A 7,816-nucleotide genomic window follows, 5' to 3' on the forward strand; every position below is an offset into this window, starting at 1 on the left:
CCTGCGGAAATCTATCTGTTATTGCAGCATGCCCGTTTGAGTACTTCTTTGTGATGTTCAAGTGTAACGACTCACAGAAGTAGACCATGATAAAGGGCGCCATATTTCACACAACAAATCCAACATGAACACATATTTCTCAAATTTCGCGAAGGTATCAACCGACTTGAGTTAGAGAATATAACAGAATTATAATAATGTTATATTTATTCTGATTCTTTAAAAAATGTTATAATAAAGTCCACAGTATGAGAGTGTGTTTAATTCTTTGATTTAGCTACCTACTCATGCCCCATGTGGTAAAACGATAGCTGTGTCGATAAAATATTACTATAGTCCTTGCACATAATAATCAGCCATTTGCTCCGGCATTCGATCTACGAACATAGTAATTTTTATCATCATCATCATCAGCCCATATACGCTTACACTGCAGACACTCGGGCCACCTGTGAGGGTTCATGCCTTAATGCGCCAATCTGGCCAAGTGCGGGTTGGCAGATGTCACATGTCATTGAACATTTGATTCTTCGACCAGCCTCACGATGCTTGCCTTCACCGTTTCGAGCAGCGGAATATGTGCAGATAAATTGAATAATCAATTTATTTCTTGCATGCTCGTCCGGTCTCGAACCTCCTACTTCTTGCTTTATGTCAAAAATCCTAACTCCTGATACACGACTGCTCTGATAATCTTTAAATGCACACAATAACATGTCTTCTTAGTTTCGTAAACACATTACAGAACACACAAGAAACATTATCACAGTTTATGATATAAATTCCAAAACCGAGTTTGTGTCAGCGATTTACGAAGGTCGTAAAAGCTAGTATAATTTGAAAACTTTTAATTCAACTTTCGCTTAACTTTTTACAAATAAGTCGTAAATCGAGTTGGCGTGCGATTTAAACAGCTTGAATTTTTTTGATTTGTCATTTGATAAGAAATTGTTTTTATTAATTTTATTTAGACAGCGTTACGGGTAACTAGTTTCCGCCTGCTTAATGAAGGAAAGTAAAGGAATAAGCAGCTCCGGGGTATTACCCGCATAGTTCATGTTCTCGTGGGAATACCGGGGTCAAAACTATACTTTCTCTTTTCTCGGTTTTTAAACTGTATTTGTACTAAACTTCATCCGAATCTATTACGTGGTTAGCGTTTAAAAGAGACAGAAGGAGTTGCTGTTTCGTTTATAATAGCAGGGATAGAATATAAGTGAAAAACGCAATGGAAGTGGCTTTCTTACCGTCAAAATTTATGTATAAAAAGCTGTTCTTACTGTACTGTGCATTGTAAAGTTATTCCCTCGCCAGTTAAACATATCCGTAGTATAGTATATTATCTGTGTAAATTTGTAATTTAGTTAGTTATTCCTCGATTTCTTGCGATATCCATCATCCCGACTTGATGATAATGGGACTACCAGGGAATTGTGAATCGATTTACCATTTTCTAAATCGATCCACAATAGGCAAAAATATCGATGAACAATAAATACATATAGACAAACATAAAACTTCATCCGTTTTGTTGGAAATCGGATAAAACATACACACATACGAACATAGAACTTCCTCGTTTTTGGTACGGCTTAGTATAAAATAATACCCATCTCACTCTATAATTCTGTAATCTTTGTTGGGGAAAGCAAAATTTAGAAAACGTTGTACATACTAAAAGTTTATTTCAATTTCAAGTTCTATTTACGTAAGTACATGGTTATTTTTAACATAAAACTAATCCGCCTTCAAATAGTCAGAACTAGACCAAATTTAAATGAGACCACATGGCTTTTAAATAAAAAAGAATCACAAAAATAGATTCACGCAATACAAAGATATGAAGTATCAATAAAAAATATACAGTATAATTTATAACCTCTGGTTTTTAATAGACGGTTGAGAATGCATCCGATAAATACATTTGAACTCTATAAAATACTAGACCACGACTCACTGCATAATGATAATTGATATCAAAGGACGAGATGTATTTTGCGTATAATTCGACACAAAAGAAATGTTTATCAGCCTGGCGCTCGTCTCGAAATTACGAGAGGTCACTTGACGATGGACATGTGTTCGAAAGCCAGAAAAACATATTTTTTTGTCACGCGGAGGTTTTTTATTAAGATTACCTTCGTTTTGAAATAATTGTGCGTTATATTTATTAGCAAAATGAGGTCAACGATATAATTATAGAATTTTACTAAGGTTTATTGTGTGGAGTGTTGTGCAAACAATGGCCGTTTTTGTTTTATAAACTAAATATGGATTGTTAAAATTCAGTTTTATTGAGCTATTTTTAATATTTCATATTTCATTTTAAACCATATGAGATAACATTACATTCAGTTTTACGATTGTACCTTTAACCTCAAAATTTAATAGCCATCCATTTATAAGTATTCAGTGTATTTTCCTTTCCACATCCTATTTTATGTATAAAAATACATAATATATAATAATAAATTTAAAAAGAAAATGGAAAACAAAGTCTCATAAAAAAATTAAATAAAAGATATTCTGACAGCGGTGGGATTCGAACCCACGCCCTTTCGGACTGGTGCCTAATACCAGCGCCTTAGACCGCTCGGCCACGCTGCCTAACGATAAATGTGTATATTTTAACAACTGCATTACAAGTTTAACAGGTTAACTTGAAATTACTTATGGATGTATTGAATTATAAATATGTAATAATAATGTATATTTTCATAAATATCGCGTTTTATTTATTCCCGTTGTTTTTCTTTTTTATTTTGAGAATAATCCTATTGACTTGACAGTATCAAGATTCGAGAGTACATTATATATGTTATATAAAAAAGGCAGAAAAACTAAACGAATCAAATTCTCCTACTATAAAATGGTCGTTCATTATTCAGATATATAAAATAATTACATACTAATAATATTATAATATTCTATTTAAAAAAATCAACCAATAGCGAGTGGGACTTGCGACGCTATGTGTTTTTATCCTCAATTTTATTTAAAATTGGTATTAAAGTGGGAACAGTAATATATTAGCCTTAAAAATTTCAACTAACTATCACAGTTCGTAAAAGTTAGTTGAATATACAGCCAGGTGACAGACAAACGGACAGCGAAGTCTTAGTAATAAGGTCGTTTTACCCTCCGGGTACGGAACCCAAAATGTGAATGCTTTTCACGCCTCATCTGGACAGATTTCGCTTAAATACATAGGAAAACGACATTTACTTTCGAATAAAGTCTACTTCAATCATAATTTAAGCAGACAATGTAAACAATCAATAACCGTTAGTGATTGTTATATACAATAAAAAATATATACACAATTGTCAAATTATCTACCATATCAGTCGCAAAAATTACGTTTTATACATTTACACATAGCATTACCATAAGGAAGGAAGTACTTTACTATCCAAGGGTATGTAACCGACACTCGTGTGGCGCGCGAAACGACGAGCGAGGAAGCGGGTCGAGTGTGAGCTAGAACATTCCAGAAACGCTAACATACGTAATACTTATGTGCGAATCCTTTTTGTAAATAGCTGTGGCTTGAAAATTTAAATATGGGGCATTCCAATTTATTATACACTAGACGCTCGTACCGACGCCCGGATATTAAGATTCCTGTTTTATCCCAAGGGAGCATTTAATTGGGATGAAAAGTATCCTATCACCCAGGTCAGCTTATACCGTGTCGGTATAGCACATTTCATCAAAATCCGTTCAGTAATTTCCGCGTGATTGACGGACAAACATCTAAACAAACAAACATTTAATATCAGTGTGATTTAAAATATCAATGAGTTTGTGTTTGAATGCGAATTTGTGTTGTTCTTTTCCTTTATGTTTAAAAACAATTGGCCGCCTTACGGGTGGCTGAGTTTTGTATAAGCTTGTAAGAAATCTAGCCGTGCGTGGTTTTAACCGGGAAAATTCCCCGGAATTTAAGAAAAATCCTAGCCTATGTTCGTACTGTCAATGTCAACTGTTCAACTGTCTCCATTAGACATTGCATTCAAATCGATGTTATATTGTAGCTGTTAAAGCGTAAGAGATGGACAGACTCCTGCATTTATAACATGAGTATGAATTTTTAAAATTTTGAATTTAATCATCAGGCAATGAAATATATGGAAAGTGAAGTGCAGTTTGTTACACAATTTTAATTAAAACACTTTTTATTATTAAATTGTAACAATTACTAATTTATTTCAAACTAGCTGCGCCCCGCGGTTTCAACCGCGTAAGTCCGTATCCCGTAGGAATATCAAATTAATCATATCTTGTGATAGAGTAAACCGATTTCGATGAAACAAAAACTAAGTTTTACCTCAAGTTACGTATAATTTTTGTATATAAACATTGTCTGCATTTAATTTGTAGATTTTACTTGATGTGCGCACAAACAAACAGACAAAAATTTAAAATATGATGGAAATGGGTTCTGTTAGTTATCTTTTCACAAACTGGCTATTTTTTTTTTTTTAATTTTTTCTATGTACAAAAATGTCTTTTCTACAGATTTATTATATGTATAGATTAATTTAATCTTAAATTCAGTCAATTTTCTGTCAAGTTAGTGTAGTAGATTTCATGTCGAGAGAGAGAGAGATTATTTATACATATAAGATAATGCAAATAGGTACAGGTCTAAGCTTTCATATTCACTGTTAAATAAACAGAATTATCAAACGTGTTTATCAGCGGGAATATTTTATCGACGGATGAAGCCGTGTGAAGATCAGTGATGCGAAGAAGATAAACAACCCTATTACTTCATGTATGTATAAATATATATTTAACTATGAGTTAGTACAACGAAGTGTATTCAATGTTAGAATACCGTATTTGGTATGATAGAGGAACAAAGATAAAGGTGAGAGTGATTGCGGTATCAAATGCGTTTATCATTTGCTGACGCCAGGTTAAGCACATATTCCTGTTTATGCTCTTTATTTAATCAAGATTTTACTACGAGGATGGGTTATTGTGTTCTGTAATTAACTTACTTTCTTTTGATGATCTGGTTATTCTCCAGCCAAAAAAAAATAATAATTTAAAATAAAGTGTATTTTTGTTAGCGTTATTCTTAACCGTAAAAGAAGTAATTTCAAGCAAAATAATAATTATTTTTCACGAAAAAAATAAAGCGCCTTCAAATTTCCAACTTACCAACTAATAAATAAAACAAGATTAATCAAAATTGGTTGAAAATTCTGGAGTAACAAACTAAAAAAAATTTCAGCCCAATTGATAACCTCCTTTTTTGGAAGTCGGTTGAAAAGTCTACAATGTCAAAATTGACCTTGACATGTATTTTTTTGATAATATCACTATACGAGTTCATATGGTCTAAGTTTCATTGTTACAGTTTCAGAGGCTGTTTATTTCCAAATATTAAAAAAAATGCGAAAGTAAAATAACAAGTAAACAAAAAATGTTTATGGGTCATCAAATAAACAAAATTTTGTGAAAAATATTTTTCCGCAGTGGCAACCATAAACAAAACTATCCGAAAATAATAAAAGATCGGCGACATGGCAACACCAAATAACGCTATCTCGGTCCTGATGTCCCTCGGCATTGCCATATCTCTAAAAAAACTTTCGATATGAAATTGTGTAAGCAATATTTGCAATTCAGAAAATTTAATCCAGTTTATTAGGTAGGATATTTAATTGAACGTTATTGTAACTTTTAACTTCAAATTTTTATTAAACTTGCCAAGTGCTCCGATGATATAAACAAACGTTTATAGGTTACTAGAAATTTATGATGTGGTTTAGTTTGCCATTGATATCAGTACCTATTTATCTAATATATAAAAATAAGTCGGGTTTTCCTTCCTGACGCTATAACTCCAGAACGCACGAACCGATTTCCACGGTTTTGCATTCGTTGGAAAGGTCTCGGGCACCGTGAGGTTTATAGCATAGAAAATTCAGGAAAAAATTCTGCAGAAAAGCGGGAAAGTCATTTTTCACATACAACCATCTGGTGGCGAAACGGAGTTCGCCGGGTTTGCTAGTCTGTTATAAAATTTGTAGTTTGACAGCAAAATCTTTTTCTCTTATATTTAAAATGATATGTTATTGGTGACATTTTATTCATGTCATTAATCTATAGCAGCGGGTGCAATACAGATACAATACGACATTGAAGTAAGTGACAGACGATATAGTTTTAAGACTTTCTATAATCTATTTTCTGCATAAAATGAAAAAAAAGTGGCATAACAGCTTTTTACACTGGCATATAAATAAGATTCCAAACAATGAAATTGCGCCTTTTTATATTGTAATGAACCATTATTGTACCACTTAAGTGCGTTATTCAATTACATCCAACAAAGCTCAAAACAATACGCATTTGACAAAAGCTTCCAGAATTGTCTAGAAATTAACCCCCAGTTAGTTTCTACAATGTTTTTAATTACGGCTAAATAGGAACACCGTTTACCGCGCATTAAATGTTTATGACGGCAAGATTGCGTTGCGTCCAGACGTAGCAATCACGCTACGGTTAATTTGCAGAAATATGTCTAGGTATTATATTATCTGTGGTCTGGATTAATAGTTTTGTCTATGAAATGTGAAGCGTCATTTTTCACTTAGACTAGCATCTTTCTACAAAAATACATAAACGTATAGACATTGAATCCAAGTGTCAATGTTTATATGAAAGAATGAAAGTAAGAAAGGAAGAAAGAAAGATAGATAGAAAGATAGAAATAATGTTTATTTAACACCACAAACAATCTTTACAAGTTATTAATACGTAGGTGAACTTATAGCTTATTGGTGTGGTGCTAAAAAGGGTTACTACCCAACATGTACGCATAAAACGCAGCGCTGATATCCAGTCCCTATGTATCATGTCACAAAGGAATCAGCTGTATTATTTACAGTTACTAATCTAGTATGTGTAATTATTTACAGTCTGTGGCAACATTCTGTTCTGCTTTCGATTGTCCACAACTATACATAGGCATCTTCTAAGAAATGCCACTGGGCTGTGAGCTTTTTAGAAGGTACCTTTAAACGCACTAAGGGTAAATCCCGAGCTGTGATCCATTGGAGACCCCGGGATCCCTGCTTATGCTTTGAGTTTGGCCACCGAGGAGGTCCCATCCTCGTCGCCAATGGAATGTAACTAAAGGCGGGCTTCAATGACAAACTGTTTTTTTTATATTAAAACAGATTAGCCGTCAACCATAATAATTATTTTCTTACTTAATGTCCAATACCGTTATTACACAACGCAAATTGGGTTTTGGGTTCACAAGACGAGTTTTCCACCTAAATTCCTTTTTGGAATTTTATCTTATTTTCCAACTTTAATGTCTTAAATGAACTTTCGATAACAAAATATCCTTATATTAAACTAGCTGCGCCCCGCGGTTTCACCCGCGTAAGTCTGTATCCCGTAGGAATGTCGTGATAAAAAGTTGCCTATATGTTATTCCAGTTGTCTACGTACCAAATTTCATTGCAATCGGTTAATCAGTTTTCGCGAGAAAGAGCAACAAACGCACACACATCCTTACAAACTTTCGCATTTATAATATTAGTAGGATAGGATAGTAGGATTAATGATATATCGTATTAAAATTTGCAAATATAATATTAAACATCCAACATGACAGTGCGTTTCCCTATAGGATATTTGATGCACGTGTCACTATCAAATAATAACGACCGAATACATTGTGAGCTACACAAATAACTGTTATGCAAATGTGTTTATTTTTCAATTCTATTTGGATCACTATTTATATATAATGCGGTTTGAGCATTAATATTATTAACGGATAATA

The 7,816-nt window shown here is 33.2% G+C and overlaps 1 non-coding gene across 1 annotated transcript; it reads right to left on the reverse strand.

Moving 5' to 3' along the window:
- Positions 1–2,527: 2,527 nt before the first annotated feature.
- On the reverse strand, positions 2,528–2,607 carry Trnal-uag. The gene has a single exon. It is a non-coding gene; the product is annotated as a tRNA-Leu (tRNA).
- Positions 2,608–7,816: the final 5,209 nt, after the last annotated feature.

The sequence above is a fragment of the Zerene cesonia genome, unplaced genomic scaffold (genome assembly GCF_012273895.1).
Source record: "Zerene cesonia ecotype Mississippi unplaced genomic scaffold, Zerene_cesonia_1.1 Zces_u005, whole genome shotgun sequence".
NCBI lineage: Eukaryota > Metazoa > Arthropoda > Insecta > Lepidoptera > Pieridae > Zerene > Zerene cesonia.